This window comes from Anabrus simplex, chromosome 10 (assembly GCF_040414725.1).
Source record: "Anabrus simplex isolate iqAnaSimp1 chromosome 10, ASM4041472v1, whole genome shotgun sequence".
Classification (NCBI taxonomy): Eukaryota; Metazoa; Arthropoda; class Insecta; order Orthoptera; family Tettigoniidae; genus Anabrus; species Anabrus simplex.
This window is the reverse complement of record NC_090274.1, coordinates 13,014,549-13,034,846: the sequence shown is the minus strand read 5'-3', so window position 1 is coordinate 13,034,846 and position 20,298 is coordinate 13,014,549. Positions and strand designations below refer to the sequence as shown.

Genomic DNA, 20,298 nt, shown 5'->3' with positions numbered 1-20,298 from the left:
CTTTCTCCAGAACGTCTGAGTGCAACAACGACACAAGTGACGCTGACAGTTATAGCGACCCTGGGCCAACAAAAATTATTCCCGTGCGTAATATTGATCAAGGACCAATATTACCATCACACTTTGATACTGATACGCCCCCCGTAGAATATTTTCATTTATTTTTTGATGACAACATATTTGATGATATTCTCAGTGAAACTAAATTACAGGCAACACCGACCACAAAAAGAAAGCAGAATGAGAAATTGGCATCATCCAACATTGCGTGACATAAAGACGTTTATTGGAGGTTTGAGGATCCATCACTTTGACACAAATTCAGGGTATTATTTATGTACAGCGTAGGTTCAACTGCTATGACAATTTTCTGACAGATTTCTGACTTTTTGATGGACAAAGACAAGAAATTAAACAAAAATATAATTGAAAGTAGTTTCTTGTACATATATTTCATAATAGCGGACTACAGTGTACTTCAAGTTAACCACTGTCACATCATAAATTGGCGTGTGCCTTGTACCGTTCTTCCAATGAAAACATGATTTTACGATTTTTATTTTGCATTTTAACTGCTTCAAATTTGGATTGCCACTCCTAAACAAGGTATGCGGTATATTTAGGAATATTTTCATGGTTTTAGTAAATTTCCCAAAATTTTGCATGCTTTTTTTATTTTATTTTTTACTTTTTGTCGCCTACGGTCCGCGAAGGGCTAGACTTGATATGGGCTTTGTGGGTTTATGTCGTGTCGAGAAAACAACGTTAACCTCTTTACGTTTCGCAGAAAACTTTTCTCAGCAACTTTAGAAGAAAATCTCGACTAGTGATGGGATAATTCGAGACTAAAATGTCGAAGAATTCGATACTTACAAAATTCTCGAGATATCTCGAATTCTGATAAAAAATATTCGAATACTTTCGCTCGACGTATTTACTAATGATAATCCCAAAGCGAGACCACATTGGTCTCCTATAAGGAGAAATAAAATGTTTTTATTTTATTTTTTCGGAATTAGCTTTACGTCGCACCGACACGCATTAGTCATATGGTGACGATGGGATAGGAAACGGCTAGGAGCGGGAAGGATGTGGTCGTGGTGTTAATTAAGATACAGCCCCAGCGTTTTCTTGGTGTGTATATGGGAAACCACGGGAAACCATCTTCAGGGCTGCCGACAGTGGGATTCGAATCCACTCTATTCCGAATGAAAACTGACAGCTTCGTGCCCCGACCCACGCTGCTACTCTCTCGGTGAAATAAAATGTTAGTTAACACAATTGATATGTAATATACCGTATACGTAATATATGAATGAAAATACACAGTAGAGTAACAAGAGAATTAAGAGAGGAATTGAAGGAAGGAAAATATGGTACACAGTTTGAAAATAACCAATGGCGTGACATCAAATCTATATAAAATAGCTATAATTTAAAATTTCTTATATGTTCGTCAAATAATACATACACCGTACAAGGCTAACCTTTATTAAAGCACTTCCTGGACACTAATTGTTCTTGATATACAGAGTTCGCTTACATTTCAGTTACTCGAGTTACGTAAGATTCAAGAACTTGACTTCGAATGCAAGTTTCGATTCTTAAATGTTCTCGGATGCATTTTAATCGATTCTGGAAAGTTTTTTTTTTTGTATTTGTGGGTTGATAAATCACAAACTGATTTGAGAATCCATGTATTTAGAGGATAAATCTACATTTAAGTACGGAGAAGAACAAAACTCATGGTTAGTAGTTGCAAGTCTCTCTGTGTCCACCATACTACCAACTGTTGGGTGTGAAATCGCATTTGTTACACAGAGTTTGAATACACAACGGTATTCAATTCTGCCACGTGTAATTGTAGTTAGTCTTGATTGTGCCAAGACCGACTACAATATCTCATACCGTAATGGTATTATCGGTTGACGGGAATATGGTGGAATTCGTGGGGGTCGTAAGGGGTGTATAGTTCGCACATGGTTATGTTTGTTTACATTCTGTTTATAGGATAGGAAGTACTATTTCATCCGCGTTATTATAGACGTAGTCATTAACGAGTAATTGATATTGTGTAGGCCTAGTGTTAGAAGTGTAAATAATTGTGCGCAACAGAGTCTATTCTTGTGCTATAACAGCTGTAGCGTTTGCCAAAATGGATCGTTCGTGCTGCGTACTAGGTTGTAGATTAAATTATACTGTTGCAGATACCGTACTTCAGTTTTTAAATTCCCTGCATATACAGCTCTAAGGGAAAAATATATAAGGAATATACACTGGGAAAATTAAGTCGATTTGTGGTTAGAGAACGTCTCTTTCCGACAGGGAGACGGGTTGAATTTTACTAAGATTTGATCTTCTTTTGTTGACCCTGACTGGAATCAGGTTGTGGATTGTCATTTTCAACTCCTTGTATCCTACAGTTACGGAGAGAAAGTTGGTCTAGCTAGTATATTAACATTTATCATAACATAACAGCATATCATAAGATTTTACATAATGAGTGTATTGTTATATCTGAGGGCACTACTGAATATCTGAATGTGACATCTAAATAGCGGATTAACATAGGTGTGTCCAGCCTATTTGCTCACATTAACTTACTTTGAATTTCCTATCGTAGCAATTCTGTCTTAATACTTTTGTAACTGTTCATTTAGGATTGCAGTGATGGATATCGTCTTATCTACCGCCACCGTGTACCTTAATAAAAGGAACGATATCATCCGTTATTACTATGTTAAGTGGAACCAGCTGTTTGTTAGATACAATGTATCTATTACATGTCATATTTACATATATGTTTGGGTATTTCAGTGTTGTGTTATTCATATTTTAAACGAAGCTAAGGTAATGCATTAACCTAACTAATACATTCGTTCGTAATCCTCTTCTTGTATACAAAGTAAATGGTTTTGACATTTATCTTGGAGTTCCTGGTCGAAAGAAATCTAATATGCGAAGCTTTCGCATCGAAATGAAGTTATTTAGATAACTTCCTAACCTTAAACAGTAGACAGCTGATCTCCCTATGACGCCTACCATTTTGGTTTTGATGTTACGGTCTGATATATTGTAGTCGGTCTTCATTCTGCCCATCACTATAAACAAGGATAAGAAGAAGAAGAAGTCGAAGTAGTAGCATAGTCTAGTATACCCAGTCACGAAGCTCTAATAAGAGGAAGGTTCATCCATTTGACAGCTGGAGCGACACTAGCACCTCTAGTGGCGTTGTAGTGGTAACTTGATAGCAAACAACAGGAAACGTACTACCACTACAGTCTAAAATGGTCATAACTTCTGAACCATTTGTAATAACGTTCTGACAAGGTTATTGTAATCCTTATAATATAGTGGGGAAGGTCAAACAATTTATTTCGACGAGGAGTTCGACGATAATATCGAAATATTTATTTAATATTAAGGAGTTCTTTTTAACGGGGACTATAACATAAAATCGCTTTTAGAAGGCGACCAGTTGGAAATAGGTATATACAATCGCGGAGTTTTTTTGGAGAGGTTTCTATGCTCTACAGTTCGTACGCTAACGTTGACGGTGCATGCAGCGTAAGCCAAGAAAGCAAGTGACCGACCGACCTACCTACCTTTTGTTTGTTTCTTCGTATTTACTGTATATCGCATCAGGGATACTGTGTTATTTCACGAGCTTCGAAATATATTCCGAAATATAAGTTATTAGCACATAATAATGTCAATGTTATTGGTTTTATGTCCCACTGACTACGTGCATTGATGCACCTTCACCACCGGACTGAGACAGGCTCGAACCTGCCGGGCTGTTAGCACATAACAATAATTAGAAAATATAATTTTCATTCAGTCATTTATATCTGACACCTTTTTACCGTAACAGCTGTAATAATGGAGATATTGAAGAGTTTATTACAAAGTGTATCAAGAGCCAAGTATTCCTGACGAGGAAGTATTGCCATCACAGTAGCAAACTAACTGGCTATGGTGGTGGTTGTTTCCGTGATTGTCTTTGTAACATGCAAAATAATAACAATAATGCTATTTTTGTTACGTCTCACTTACAACATTTCGGATTATTGGAGCAATTTATAGCACCACACGCGTTTCCGTAATATGTTGACTGATTTTAATCGGTACATCTGTAGTGAATGTGCCCGTTTTCTCTACCTCGCCGCTTGGAGCGCTGTAGGCACCTCAAACGAAAAATATCGATATCGTCAGAGCTTCGCGACTGTATACATTAGATTGTGGTAGTAGTACAAGAAGTATGGGTGTTAGTTAAATACCGAGCCCAAATGAATATCAAGGGGAAGAAGAAGAAGTACAAGGAGGAGAGGAAGAAGAAGAAGATGCTATATTTACTATAATGTAATGTTTACACATGACATGTGTGTTATAGTAAATAATATAGTGTTAATATCTTTGGTATGATTATTCACTAACGACGGTGTGTGTATGTATAGTATGGTTAAACTGAAATACCGGTACTGCTGTTTGAGTGACGAAATATGGCTTAGTGCATTCAAGAAATATCAACATCAACCATGGATTTAAACTGAATAATAATTGCTGCTGTAAGTTCTATATTACCTTGTATTTTAATCATTAATAATCATGCATTAGCGCTAGGAGTGTGTCATTAACGATATGTATTTTTATTTTTCATTCCTTTGTAAAAAAAGTATGAAATCACTGTTAGGTTTAATGGTAAAGGAAAGGGGCCTTTGATATGAAGATATGGAAGATCGCATATAATTTATTTTACTATTGCCTCTCAGTTGAGGTAGCTCTATGGATTCGGCATACTCTGCCATAATATTGCTGTAATTATGGTAGAGCCTAAGGGATTAGCCTTCATTCAGGCTTTCATATAGGCCTACATTTAAATTTCACCATTGGTCGAGATGAGCAGTTTCCAGTGAATGAGAATGATAGTGGCATCCACTGTTCAAGAATTTTACTGCAGTATGTAAATACAGTATGTGAGAAAATAAGAGTGTGTAGGTCAGTGACTTGTAGCTTAAAAGTGAGCTGCAGTTCCTTGTCATCGACTTTAATCGTTTCAGTTTCTGTTGTTACTTCCTAAGAGCCTTTGAAGGTTAAGTAGGCCTAGGTGAAAAATCATATAAAAATGATGTAAAACGATACCTGACGTAGTGTAGAAGAGAGATCCTTCCTGTTTGCGTGCTAGCGACTCACCAACCTGCCCCTAGAAGTAATATTACTAGAGATGAGAATTATAGGCACTAAAAACAGTTAAAGTAGGCAGGCATATAGGCCTAGGCTCTTAAATTAGCCAAAATAGGCATGTAAAATAGGCAGCAAAATAGGCATGAAAAATACTTATAATTTAATAACACACTAAATTACTGTTACGGGTTTTCCGTGGTAGTTAGAGGTGAAAGAAGGTGCGGGGGGTGAACAGGTCTCAGGCTACGAAATTAAAGTTACTTTAAAATTTAACACACCGAGCTCGATAGCTGCAGTCGCTTAAGTGAGGCCAGTATCCAGGAATCGGGAGATAGTGGGTTCGAGCCCCACTGTCGGCAGCCCTGAAGATGGTTTTCCGTGGTTTCCCATTTTCACACCAGGCAAATGCTGGGGCTGTACCTTAATTAAGGCCACGGCCGCTTCCTTCCAATTCCTAGGCCTTCCCTACCCCATCGTCGCCATAAGACATATCTGTGTCGGTGCGACGTAAAACAAATAGGAAAAAAAAAAAAATTAACAAGGTTATATTTTCTTTGCAAAATCAAGAAATAACAAGCATGGCAGGTACAGAGTAGCAAGGTAACAAATTACAATTACAGTATTTACAGGATTTGGGCATCGAGCCCCGAACTCACAATTCTTGGGCAACTAGCCCAACTTTACCCCAAAGCAAGATTTAACAGAGGGGCAGAAAACCCCATTCATGCCCAGGAGCACTTGCTCTAAATTACACAGAAAAACCTCCTCGAGGCATACATACTCAATTTTCAAGAAAGAGCCACTCGCTCTCAACTTTAAGCCTACCAAAGGCCACACCAAACTCCACCTTCAAGTTGTCCTCTAAGGACATAGACACGGGGGTAAAATACCCAACCTACTGAGGTCTATTAAGTGAGAAACAGGTTAATTACATGACCTCCGAAATAATTTGAGGGGAGGCGAACTGCACTCCTAATACCTATTGTTTAAAACCTAAGCTGGCTCTAGGCCGCTAATGCAAGGGCTAATCTCATACTAAAGAGGTGACTTTAGAAGGAAACAATTTACATTACGTTAAGGAAGAAAGTAGTGAAAATAAGTTCACCTGAAAACAATATGAGTGGGAGCTCGAGAGGGTTAAGCACTCTCTATCCCAATATGTAGCTTTGAAAGAGAATAGATGCTAAGAGTCTTTACATTTTAGGGAAAGTTACATGGTAGAAACGCTTCGGACCCGCCCCGAGAGTTAAACTGCTGAGCTAGCAAGAAAAGAAGTTATTAAAAGGCCATTACCTTGGTGTTGAACTGCTCCCCGAAGAAAGAGGCGCTTCCCGCCCCCTGCTACGTATTTTACACTTTGAAAGTTGGTACTGAAGTGGCGCAGAGACCCGAAAATCAGCAGTTTATATACTCTCGTGGAAAGTTCGAGGCGTTTCGGAAATGAGAACACCCGCCCACAAAAACTTTATTGGCTAGGGTTAAGCAAGATATTCAAGTTGGAGAAGATACATCTGATTGGTCAGAAATTAATTAAAGAAATTCGGGATTGGCTAAATTCAAAACAAGGGGAAGGAAAGGGTTATAGGCTACAGCCAACTTAAACAATAACAGAAAGAAATTTAACAAGGAACAAACTTTTGAAATAAAAATTTCTCCAAAACAACAGTTCTTTCACTTCGCACTAGGGTGCACCATTGTAGTTCTTCAGGAGTGTCCTCTAGAAGAGAAAGTTCACACTTCTTACTACAGGTAAAACAAAAATACATCGAAAACGACCCAGTTCAGAAACTACAAAATTTCCAAGTAATGACATCTTCTGAGAAACTTGAAAATTAATACTGAAGATAAAGTTCAGACTTCCTCCAGCAGAGGAGTTTCAACTGGCGCAAAGTTTGAATTACCGGCGTGGAGGTGTACCGTCCGGTACAGACCTCCCCCCCCCAAAAGTCCCTCCAGGGGTGACACATGAAATTTGTTTGAAAACAAGGTTCAAGTTATGATGTTGATATGGAGATTAATTGCAGAAGCATTTACAAAATTTACCAAATTTGGTTTGATCCAGTTTCAAAATTCTTTATAGATCTTGCTGATGTAATGTCTTTATGTTTGTAGAAGTTGAATTCAGAAGGAAAAACTTTAAATTCTTGAAAGAGAAGAAAATTTTCTAAGTCCACCAGATATTGCAGTAAAATCCAAAAAAGTAATAATTGTTGATGTGAAACTTCCATGTAACTGACTAAATATATCAGTTGTCGATGACTTTGACGGCCAGGCCAGCCGCCGCTGCTTGAGTCCAGAGGAGGCCGCTCGGACCCCTCAAGTACCCTGAGATACCGCTCGCCCGCACTATGAGAGGAGTAGTGGAGTTGAAGCACGCCGTGCTTGCGGCGAACATATACAGGCTGCGGGCAAGTAGCAGGTTGTGCGCCGCACATCAGCCTTGGCCGGGAGGAGGGCTCCGGCTCGCCGTGCACAGGTCGACCTCGCTGGAGTAGAGGGGGCCCTTCCTCTATCCCAGTCGCGGCACAGCGCCGCGCGGCTGCGGGGGCACTGAAACATTAAAGCTCGACGGCAGAATTTTTGTTGAACCAGAATGATGGTAGGGTACATTCATTGTGGTGAGGTTGAGGGGCCAGCGGCGTGCAGATATTCATGGCATTTATAAGCCACTGTGTATAGTGGAGCAGGAGACGGGAGCGTGGTAATGGCCGTGGCAAGGTCAGGATGGCAGTTTAACTAATCGGGGGAGGTTTACACAAAATAATTACACATAAAGGAAACAGCTCCCAAGGGCAGAGGGCCTTAAAAGTGAAACCCCTCAAAAAAAATATAACCTTCCTATTTCTTTTAAAATTATATGAAGCAAGTTAACACAGAAATTATACAGGTTTCACCTGTGACAGGTGAACCCTAAATATCCTCTCGGTGGCTGGATTGCTTAACAATAAGGTAACAGGAGTAAGAAAATCGAGAATAGTACACGGCCCATGAAATCTGGGGGCAAGCTTGCCCGCGGGAACAAAATTCTTGACCATCACCTGGTCGCCTACCTTCAAATTGGTGGGTCTCCGTCCACGATCATATCTTTCCCTAACCTTTTCATGAGACACCTTAAGATTGGCTTTAGCCTTCTTCCAAAGATCTTTAATGTTATCTGGGTCTATTGTCTCAGGTAGAATGTCACTCAGAGACCAGAGGTTAGAGAGCGGCGTGTTGGGAACGAACTTGAACATCAAAGAGGCTGGAGTAAACTTGTGAGATTCATGAACCGCCTAGTTCAAAGCAAAAGCTAACCAATGCAGGGACGTGTCCCACCTGGAATGATCTTCATGATGATAGGCAATAAGCGCGGACCTGAGGTTACGATTAACCCGTTCAGCCAGAGATGGTTGAGGGTAATAAGCAGAAGTCATCACATGAGAGATGGACAGGTCAAAACAGAATTTACGAAAAAGATTTCACGTGAAAGCCTTAGCATTATCAGACACAATATATTGACACGGACCAAAAGAAGCAAAGATAGAATTTAGACAAGTAATGGTGGACTGAGCGGTAGCCAGCTTAGTCGGAAATAACTAGGAAAATCTTGTAAAACCATCTACGCATACAAAGATGAACTTGTTGGCATTTCCCTTTGACTGGGGGAAGGGTCCCACATAATCAATATACAGGCGTTCCATGGGGCGCGATGCTTGATGAGAAGACAAAAGGCCTACCTTGGTGGACATGGTTGGTTTACTAAGCAAACAGGATTTACAAGCCTTTACTAGTTCACGGATTTCACCGTCCATACCTTTCCAGATGAGTCTTTTCACGAGCTTTAAAGATACCAAGATGCCCGCCTAATGGGGTCTCATGATAGTACTTGAAGATCATAGGTACAAGAACAGCTGGAACGACAACCTTCATCATCTTATCATGCCTCGATGGGCAACATAAAACACCATTCCTCAGAACATAAGGGACGACATGTTCCCCAGAAGAAAGGGTTTCCATTATCAGAGCCAGCGTCGGATCTTCACGTTGGTATTTCTCGATATCCCTAAAGAGCATCTGAGCATCTGTTAAGATGGCATTAACATCAAATAGTATGGACTCGGGAGGTGATGAACTGTCGACCGGTTCATGGGTCTCAACGTCGTTGGAAAACATACGGCTGAGTCCATCAGCAACAACATTTTCGGTACCTCTGATATGCCTGACATCGAATTGGAAGGCAGAAATACGGATGGCCCAACGGGCTATACGACCAGTACGACGCGGCCTACCTAAGACCCAGCTTAAGGCTTGATTATCTGTCTCCAGGTCGAATTTGACATGTTCCAGATAGAGACGGAACTTTTCTAAGGCAAATAAGACTGCCAAACCTTCGAGCTCATAGATGGAATACTTGGCTTCTTGAGCCGATAGAGTCCTAGATGCATAGGCGATGGGTCGCCTCCCTAGTTCAGTCTCTTGAAGAAGGACTGCAGCTACCGCCGACGACGACGCGTCGGTTTGGACGATGAATTTCTTTGAGAAATCAGGCATAGCAAGGACAGGGGCATTACAGAGAGCTAATTTAAGATCTTCAAAAGCGGCTTGTTGAGAAGGTCCCCACTCAAATTTGATGCCTTTCCTACGAAGAAGGTTTAAGGGCGCCGCTCTATTAGCAAAGTTAGGAATAAACTTCCTGAAGAAATTCACCATACCGATGAACCTGGCGATACCTTTGATGTCCTTGGGAGGCTTAAAATCACGGATGGACTGTGTTCTAGAATGATCGACTGCAACACCATCAGGTGACACAATATGCCCTAGGAATGACATGGAGGGCTTAGCGAAGGCAACCTTGGACAACTTAACAGTTAACCCAGCCTTACGAAGGCGATTAAGAACTTCCCGCAGATGATCTAGATGTTCTTCAAAGGTCTCCGAAAATACGACGACATCATCCAGGTAGTGTTACAAGTACTCAAATTTGATGTCGGAGAAGACCCTATCTAGCAATCTAGTGAGTACAGCTGCTCCCGTGGGGAGCCCAAAAGGCACGCGGTTGTATTCATGCAAATTCCAATCCGTGGCAAACGCTGTAAGGTGTTTAGACTCTTCCGCTAGGGGAATTTGATTATAGGCCTGATTCAGGTCCAAGATAGTAAAGAACTTGGCCTTACGAAACCATGAAAAACAAGAATGAAGGTCAGGAAGGGGCACAGATTGCAACACCACCTTCCGATTGAGAGCCCTATAACCAATGACAGGCCTGAAGCCACCTTGGGGTTTCGGGACTAGAAAAATAGGCGAAGAATACGCCGACTTAGAGGGCCTAATGATACCATCCTTCAACATCTGATCGATGATTTCTTTCAGAGCCTTCATTTTAGGTGGAGATAGCCTATATGGTGGAAAACGGACAGGAATCGAATCCGTGACCTCAATTTTGTATTCAATAAGGTCAGTAACACCAAGAGTATCAGAGAACACCTCTGGAAACGACTGACACAACTTACGAATACTATCAGCCTGCTCCTCAGGTAGATGTCTAAGGTCTAACAACATCTCATCCTGGGTAGGCGAAATAGATGAACATGATGCAGAATTACATTTCAGTAATGGAATTTTACAATTAGACGCAAATTTGAAAGTACACGACCTACTCTGAAGATCGAGCACAAGACCAGTGTGAGAAATGAAGTCAGCTCCCAATATAATGGGGCAAGACAAGTGCTTGGCCACAAACAATTTAATTTTCCATGTAAATTTAAAAAATGCGGATTTTGACATTTACAGAACCTAGAATTTCTAATGGAGATGAATTAGCCGAAACATATTGAACAGGAGATGAGCCATAGTCAGGTAGTTTACACACAGATTTCAATTTTGAATACCATTCAGCCGAAATAATAAAACAAACACTGCCTGAATCTAATAGAGCAGTTACAGGTTCATTATTTAGCTCAATTTTAAGAAAAGGAACAGGTGCGGGGGTATCCGCCGCAATCCTAAGACATTCTTTGGGGCATTCAAAAGATGAATTTGAAGACTGATCGTTCCCTGAATTTTCGACCTGTTTACCAGGGGCTGAGCCTCGGGAAGATGGATTAATCGACTCAGCCGAAGCCGCTAGTCACTTATTATTGGCATTGGTGGAATTTGCACCAGAAGTTGAGCAGGAGGGGATGCTATTTGAATTTGGGCAATTCTTGGCGATATGTGAGAAAGCCCCACATTTAAAACAGCCTTGTGATGAGCCAGCTCCATTATTTGCCCTACTAGATTTGATTGATGGGCACTTGTTCCGAAGATGGTCAGGCGACCCGCAAGCATAACATTTACGAGGTGGGACTGGTCGGCGAGGTGGAGGCCGAGGATTACCAAAAGAAGGAGGGGGTTCTTTCGCTACACGCAAGGAATCGGCGTATCTAACTCCTTCCGCTGAGACAGCCAATGCTTCAAGTTCAGAGAAAGTTTGCGGGCATGCCGCGAAACATAAATATAATCTATAGGATGGCGAAATGCCTTCCACAATAGCCTGTACAATCTGATCTTCAGGGAAGTGAAGAGCAAACACCCTAGTATAGAATTTAATATCTTGGATGAAATCTGCCAAGTTTTCATCCAACCGCTGTACACGATAATAGTACTTCTGAATAAGTGAGGATCTTGCCCTAGCCGGGATGAAGTAAGCTAGCAAGTGGGCGTGGAAGTCCTCAATAGATGATTGCTCGGCAATGGCTCTAACTATTTTGTCTGAGAGAATACCAATTGCATAGGGATAGATTATTTGCAGAATCTGACATGGGGAAAGAGAAAAAACAAGGGCATGATCCTGAAATTCAACTAAAAATCTTTAAAAAGAAATAACTTCACTGGTAGTGTTAACAGAAAACTTTGAGTTACCTCTGAGCAACATTGCTAATGGATGAGGCAAGCTGCTGAACCCAGGTGACATAGTAGGTAAAGGTTTAAGTGGTGAAGACGTTAATTCAGAACGTACATTATTCAATGAGTTACGGCGTTCAGACTCGTTGTCCAATGGGGCAGAGGTTGTTTGAGCTGCAACGGTTTTCCTATTGACATCTCCCTTAGGAGCTTCTTCCTCGCTACCTACATTCACCGTGGTGGGTTGATCGATTTTGGGAGGAACTTCCCCAGTTAACAATTGGGTAACCTTACTAGATAATTCAGAAAGATTTTCAAGAACCATACTAGCTTCCTTCCTCTGAACGTCATTCAACTTTAGAGACAACAGATCGTTAACTCTATTTGAAAAATGAAATAGCCTGGCTTGCACACGCTTAATTTGATTAGGAGAAGGATCATTTTCTTCAAAAAAACTAACTACAGATGCTAGCTCAGTAGTATTGTCAGTGATCGTGGAAAGAGAGTCGTCAATTTCTTTCTCTCCCAAAGTGGGGATGGAAATGGGCAAATCAAGAGACTCTCTAAGCTTGTTTGTGTCTACCGCAACCGTGCCTCCAGATTGCACATTTCTGATAGTTAACTCATAGATCAACTCCTCCTTGCGCAAATAGTTAAGATGGAGAACATCGCGAGGGCCGGGCATGATGACAGAACAATTTTGAAAAAGGAAAATTTAAAAATTCCAGCAACTGAGAAAATTGTTAGAGTTCGAATCAAAGCAATGTTTAGCCGTCAAAAGGGGCTAAATTGAGACCCATTCAACCACGCTCTGCTACCACTTGTTACGGGTTTTTTCCGTGGTAGTTAGAGGTGAAAGAAGGTGCGGGGGGTGAACAGGTCTCAGGCTACGAAATTAAAGTTACTTTAAAATTTAACAAGGTTATATTTTCTTTGCAAAATCAAGAAATAACAAGCATGGCAGGTACAGAGTAGCAAGGTAACAAATTACAATTACAGTATTTACAGGATTTGGGCATCGAGCCCCGAACTCACAATTCTTGGGCAACTAGCCCAACTTTACCCCAAAACAAGATTTAACAGAGGGGCAGAAAACCCCATTCATGCCCAGGAGCACTTGCTCTAAATTACACAGAAAAACCTCCTCGAGGCATACAAACTCAATTTTCAAGAAAGAGCCACTCGCTCTCAACTTTAAGCCTATCAAAGGCCACACCAAACTCCACCTTCAAGTTGTCCTCTAAGGACAGAGACACGGGGGTAAAATACCCAACCTACTGAGGTCTATTAAGTGAGAAACAGGTTAATTACATGACCTCCAAAATAATTTGAGGGGAGGCGAACTGCACTCCTAATACCTATTGTTTAAAACCTAAGCTGGCTCTAGGCCGCTAATGCAAGGGCTAATCCCATACTAAAGAGGTGACTTTAGAAGGAAACAATTTACATTACGTTAAGGAAGAAAGTAGTGAAAATAAGTTCACCTGAAAACAATATGAGTGGGAGCTCGAGAGGGTTAAGCACTCTCTATCCCAATATGTAGCTTTGAAAGAGAATAGATGCTAAGAGTCTTTACATTTTAGGGAAAGTTACATGGTAGAAACGCTTCGGACCCGCCCCGAGAGTTAAACTGCTGAGCTAGCAAGAAAAGAAGTTATTAAAAGGCCATTCATTACCTTGGTGTTGAACTGCTCCCCGAAGAAAGAGGCGCTTCCCGCCCCCTGCTACGTACTTTACACTTTGAAAGTTGGTACTGAAGTGGCGCAGAGACCCGAAAATCAGCAGTTTATATACTCTCGTGGAAAGTTCGAGGCGTTTCGGAAATGGGAACACCCGCCCACAAAAACTTTATTGGCTAGGGTTAAGCAAGATATTCAAGTTGGAGAAGATACATCTGATTGGTCAGAAATTAATTAAAGAAATTCGGGATTGGCTAAATTCAAAACAAGGGGAAGGAAAGGGTTATAGGCTACAGCCAACTTAAACAATAACAGAAAGAAATTTAACAAGGAACAAACTTTTGAAATAAAAATTTCTCCAAAACAACAGTTCTTTCACTTCGCACTAGGGTGCACCATTGTAGTTCTTCAGGAGTGTCCTCTAGAAGAGAAAGTTCACACTTCTTACTACAGGTAAAACAAAAATACATCGAAAACGACCCAGTTCAGAAACTACAAAATTTCCAAGTAGTGACATCTTCTGAGAAACTTGAAAATTAATACCGAAGATAAAGTTCAGACTTCCTCCAGCAGAGGAGTTTCAACTGGCGCAAAGTTTGAATTACCGGCGTGGAGGTGTACCGCCCGGTACAATTACTATAAAAGAAATTTACAACAAGCAACTTTTCAATGTTTTCTGGTAATAATCTTGTTCTCCTGTCGGGCAGAATGTTTTGTACTGAGAGAAAAATCTCTCGACATCACAGGAAGTGATTGAAAAAAACTTCAATAAAGCCCTTTCATCTGGTTTTAGTTCAGCTGTTTCATCTACTTCACCTCGTAGCACCCTGGCTAATTTTACCGTTGATTTCCTTCATGGATTCTGCTGCAGGACTCTTATGGAACTTTTTGCTGACAGTGGCTACCTTCCCAGAGGTTTGGTAAAAACTTCTCCTGACTTCTTCCACAGCCCTAAATGACTCTACCAGGGGAAAGCTACTCTTCTCCAACTCAGTGATTGCTCCCGGCAGCTTGTTGAAGTTTGAAGATGCTCCAGTTTATGCAGGGGGATATTAGCTCCCACCATTGCAGTGCACAGGTCTATAGAAAATTGTTGTTGATCACTGTTCACAGTAGGGTTGGGCAGACCGGAACAGTCAGCTGTTCCGGAACATTAGTAGCTTCAGGTGGAGTGTTTCGGTACAGTGTGCCGGCACACGGGACTGTAACTGCGCAGTAGAGACAACTTCGTGAGGCAACATGACATGCTCCGCTTCAGCAGGAATGTGCTGATGTACCGGACGTGCTGTGTGTAGTTATGGCTAGCGAAAAGCTGCACAGAACATAAAGGAACAGTCGGAACACTGAAATTTGCGCCCTATAATAATGTTTAAAGGCGGCTTTTAGTTGAAGGTTTTTTTGGTCAATATTAAATACACATAACACGGTTACAATGGCAGTACAGATGTTTAAAAGTAACTAATCCAAGGATATTTTCACCAGTTGAGTGTATCAGCCTATATTGTGAGTAATTAGGGCCAGGATAAAACTTCACAACACGTGAAAAAGCAGTCGGAACTCTGAAATAGGAACCCAGAAAAGCATGTCTAAATGTTGTTGTTAGGATAAGAATGTTTTCATTCATTCTGAAATACACTTGTCACAATTACACTGGCAATATATGAGTTTACAAATGTCACAATGTTATTTTCACCAATTAAAAATATACTCGCACAGTTGAAGAAACATTCGTCCGTACTCTATTTTCAGGCACAATATACATGGTGATTAATTTAAAAGTTCAGAGAGGAATGCTGAGGATTAGGCGTGCTGGGAAGTGGAGACAGCAAGCGCAGTGCCCGTAATGACAAGTAGGCATAGTCGGCTCAAAGAAGCGACATGATTACACCTATAGAAACTAAACGAAACTGAACTCACCGGCTACATAGATGCTCTGGACAAATAAGTAAATGAATAAACAAATCAACTAGGAAATTAAACTGAACTCACCAGTATTTACAGACGATGCTGAAAGTGATCTTCAGCTGCAATGCAAGCTTCACGTCTTGTAATGAGATTTTGAAACACACTTTGTAGTTCATGGACACCGATAGAATGCACAATGTTCCTAATTTCAATTTTCAATTGTTCTGCAGTTCGAGGATTATTCCTGTAAACTTTTCCTTTAAGATTTCCCCATAGCTAAAAATCACATATGCTTAAATGAGGCGAACGAGGGGGCCATAAGCCTTTACTGATGATCTGATCATCATCGAACACTTCCCGTAACCGTCGCATAGAGCTATGCGCCGTATGGGCCGTTGCTCTATCCTGCTGGAAATAGCCATACCTTTTCTCTTCTTCAGTCAGTTCAGCAGAAAAATGGTTCCAGAATGTTGTGAATATAACGGTCAGAAGTAAATGTGTCCTGAAAAAACATCGGACCAATAATTCGTCAGGCACTGATAGCGCACCACACACCCACCTTCACATCGTGCAGAGGTCTCGGCTGTAAAACATGCAGGTTGTCTGTATCCCAGATTCTATTGTTCTGTGAATTGACATATCCACTCAAATGAAACCAGGCCTCATGGGTCATAAAAAGAAAGTTCGGATCCGCAATACCGTTGTGGACACTATTCATTAGCTAATTGCAAAATCGTATTCTCGCATTGAAATCTGTAGGCAGTATGTGATGGACTGAATGAGTCTGATAAGATCGTAAATGTAACAGTTTTGTTGCATTACGTGCTGAAGAAGGTGAAATACCACTTTCTTGAGCTACTCTCCAAAGCGACTTATGTGGACTGACCTGGAGTCTTGCCTGTATATCTTCTAACCTCTCCCGTGTGAGAGCTGTTCTCCTTCGCTTCGTTTTCTTATTGATTACGGAACCAGTACTACGCCACTTGTAAACGAGCTGATGCACGTAACGTTTTGATGGTACTGTCACTCCAGGAAATTGTCTATGGAATTTTCAAAGGCACCTTTTAACTGTTTTTTTCTTCTTGTGCAAACACTTAACCAAAAATATTTTTTGCTCTGTAGTGTATTTAACCATCGTGATAATAACCTCACAACACACCTTAAAAGTTCAATAGTTTTTTAGCGAAGTGAGGGACATAGTGCTAAACAGCTGCACGCTGGCATTAGTGCTAAACAGCTGCACGCTGGCAGTGAACACTTCGTATCTTGCCAATGTTGACACAAGCCAGATGGCTCTCGCTCGGAAATTCCCACAGCATGTGAGCAGAAGTCTGAACTCTTAAATTATCCTCCCTGTACAAGCGGAACATGAAAATAAAAAATAAAAAACCCCATACATGCAAAACATGAAGATAAAAATTAAACACTATATACACTGACTTAGAAAATGTCATGGGATAGTCACCTAATAGCGTGTGGGGTCTCCTCTGGCCCTGCGAACTGCAGTGAGACGCCATGGAAGTGAGTCGACAAGTCCTTGGTAGTCCTCTGGACGCAGCTGACACCAAATCGTTTACAGAGCGGCCGCCAATGCTGGTCTGTTCGTGGGTGCAGGATCCATGGCACAGAGCCTGCGTTCCAGGACATCCCAGATATGCTCGATAGGGTTCATGTCGGGGCTCCTGGGTGACCATGGCAGTCGTTGGACCTCTGCTGCATGTTGCTGGAACCATTCCCGGGCAACGTGGGAGCGATGTGGTGTAGGGTTGGGCAGACCGGAACATTCAGTTGTTCCGCAACATTAGGAGCCTGGAGGCGGAGCGTTTCGGTACAGAGTGCCGCAACATGGGACGCGGGACTGTAACAACTGCATAGTAGAGAGAGAGACAACATGACATGCTCCGCGTCAGCTGGAATGTGCCTGTAACGAACGTGCTGTGTCGAAGGCGGCACTAGATAAACTAGTTGGCCTTGACTGTGTGCAGTGGGCACTTCGGTCGCGGGGCTGTAACTACGCACTGCGCAGTAGAGAGAACTTCGAGAGGCAACATTACATGCTCCGGGCCAGCGGGACTATGCCTGTATCAATGTATCGAAAGTGCTGTGTGTAGTTTCTAATGGCCATGGCCAGCATAAAGCTGCACGAAACGCGAACGAACAGTTGGAACACTGAAATTCGCGCACAATAATCTCGTTTAAAGGCTGCATTTAGGTCAAGATTTTTTCGGTCAATACGAAATACAGATAACACAGTTACAATGGCAGTACAGGTGTTTAAAAGTAACTAATCTAAGGATATTTCCACCAGTTGAATGTATCGGCAGGTATTGTAATTAGGGCCAGGATAAAAGTTCACGGCACGTGAAAAACCAGTCGAAAATCTGAAATATGCACCCAGAAATATCATGTCTAAAATGTTTTTAGGATAAGAATGTCTTCATTCATTCTGAAATACACCTGTCATAATTACACTGGCAGTAGATGTGTTTACAAATGTCACAATGTTATTTTCACTAATTAAACATATACTCGCACAATTAAAGAGATATTTACCGAGCTCGATAGCTGCAGTCGCTTAAGTGCGGCCAGTATCCAGTATTCGGGAGATAGTAGGTTCGAACCCCACTGTCGGCAGCCCTGAAAATGGTTTTCCGTGGTTTCCCATTTTCACACCAGGCTGTACCTTAATTAAGGCCACGGCCGCTTCCTTCCCACTCTTAGCCCTTCCCTGTCCCATCGTCGCCATAAGACCTATCTATGTCGGTGCGACGTAAAGCCACTAGCAATATATATATATTCGTCAGTACCGGTACTCTATTTACGTACACGATATTAAAGCAGAACACTAAAATACAAATTAAACAGTATATACTATACAAGGAGAATACGAAAATAAAAATAAAACACTATATTATACTGTACTAGGAGAACACGAAAATAAAAATTAAGTGAAACTACCGACAAATGTTAATCTTCCAATAGGCTACAACACTTTAAATGGTGCTCAAAATGTTCACGGCATATCTTCATTCAGGAACATGATTTTAGAAACTTTGTCACTTTTCAGACGTGTACGGTTTTCTGTGATGGTCTGTCCCTGCTTTGAGAACACTCGTTCACAGGGAACTGATGTCGCCATAATGCAAAGTCTCTTCTTCATTAAGTCGTAGAGGGCTGGCAAGGTATCTTTGTTGTCGTTCCACCATTGAAGAGGATTCTCTAACCTATGCAGAAGAGGCATATTTAAATACTTATCTGTATGATACTTACTGTTTTTGGATTAACAGTTGGCGCTTGAACGAGCTCTTCAACGCCTGCATCAAAGTTTTTCCATAGTATGCTCGAAAATGATACTGTAGACCCATATGCCTGACTCTCATTTTATGAGGGCTCTTGTGTTCCACCTGATGTGTTAACAGCTGTCTGTTGGTGTGCAGTGCCAATAACGGTAGCGGCATCATTAATAAGTTTTTCCTTTATTTCTTTAAGTTTGCTTTCATCCTTCATAAAACCATACGTGGATCTAAAAGTGTTGCTTCCCACATTATATTTATATTGTGGTACTTATTGCAAATTTTACTTGTCAGTTCTTCACATATCTTGCCAAGGAGTCGAGAAATGGCCGGACTGTCATATTCCACCTCTCGCAGCTGTTGGTAATGAGTTCGAAGGTTCCTACTCATCAATCCAATTTTTGAAAGGATAACGTGCTTTTCACTGCTGACTTCCCTCGTCATTTCATCGAAGCACCGAAGAATTTCAACTGATTTCTCAATTATGTACCAGTCTTCATTGTTTAAAACTTCCACAGAATTATTGTTCATTATTGCAAGAGTACTTTGTAGTGGTTCTTTGGTCTGAATCACTCTATTCATCATCTTGTATGTCGAGTTCCACCGTGTTGGACAGTCCTGCTTTAGAGTCAGAACAGGATAACCCATCTGTTTTTGAGTGCTGTGAAGTTTCTCCAAGGATTGTGTGCTCCTTTTAAAGAATTCGACAATACGTTTTACCTTCTCTCTCGTTGGCCTTATTTCTTCCAGGCTTGATTGTGCTACTAGATTCAAACTATGCGCTAAATACGGAACGTGCCACCAGTTGCACTTCTGAACCGCACTAACCATATTTGAAGCATTATCTGTTGTGCAGGCCACGATTTTGTCCTGAAGATCCCATTCTATTACCACTTTCTTGAGTTCTCCGGCAATGTTGTCTGCTGTGTGTCTTCCTACAAACTTTGAGCAGGACAGAAGCTTTGAAGAGAGTGTGCCATCACTTTTACATATGAAATGAGCGGTAACTGCTATATAGTTTTCATTTTTCAATGAAATCCACCCATTTGTTGTAAGGGTACATATGAAGCATTTTCTGACATGTTAGCTTTGACATCTTGCAATGTTGTGTCATAGAGTTTATTCAAGAGACTATTCGAAAGTGTTTTACGACTTGGGATACTATAATTAGGATTCAACATCGATAAAAACTTCTGAAACTCCTCAGCCTCAACTATATTGAAAGGTAAAAAATCTTTTGCAATCCATTTCAACAACTGTTCAAGTTTCTCTTTCTTAGTTGTTGACGTAGGCCTGGATGAATAGGCTTGTATTCTATTTTGTTTCAATCTTTGTACCTTCCCTCTGCTTAATGTGCTTAACTCGAGTGTATGATC

General features: G+C 41.1%; 1 long non-coding RNA gene across 2 annotated transcripts in view; it reads left to right on the top strand.

Moving 5' to 3' along the window:
- Positions 1-4,379: 4,379 nt before the first annotated feature.
- Positions 4,380-20,298, top strand: part of LOC136882042 (uncharacterized) — a 35,479-nt gene continuing 19,560 nt past the window's right edge. For both annotated transcript variants that reach the window (XR_010861072.2, XR_011018797.1), the window contains exon 1: positions 4,380-4,568. This is a non-coding gene — a long non-coding RNA (uncharacterized lncRNA). The remainder of the gene's footprint in view (positions 4,569-20,298) is intronic.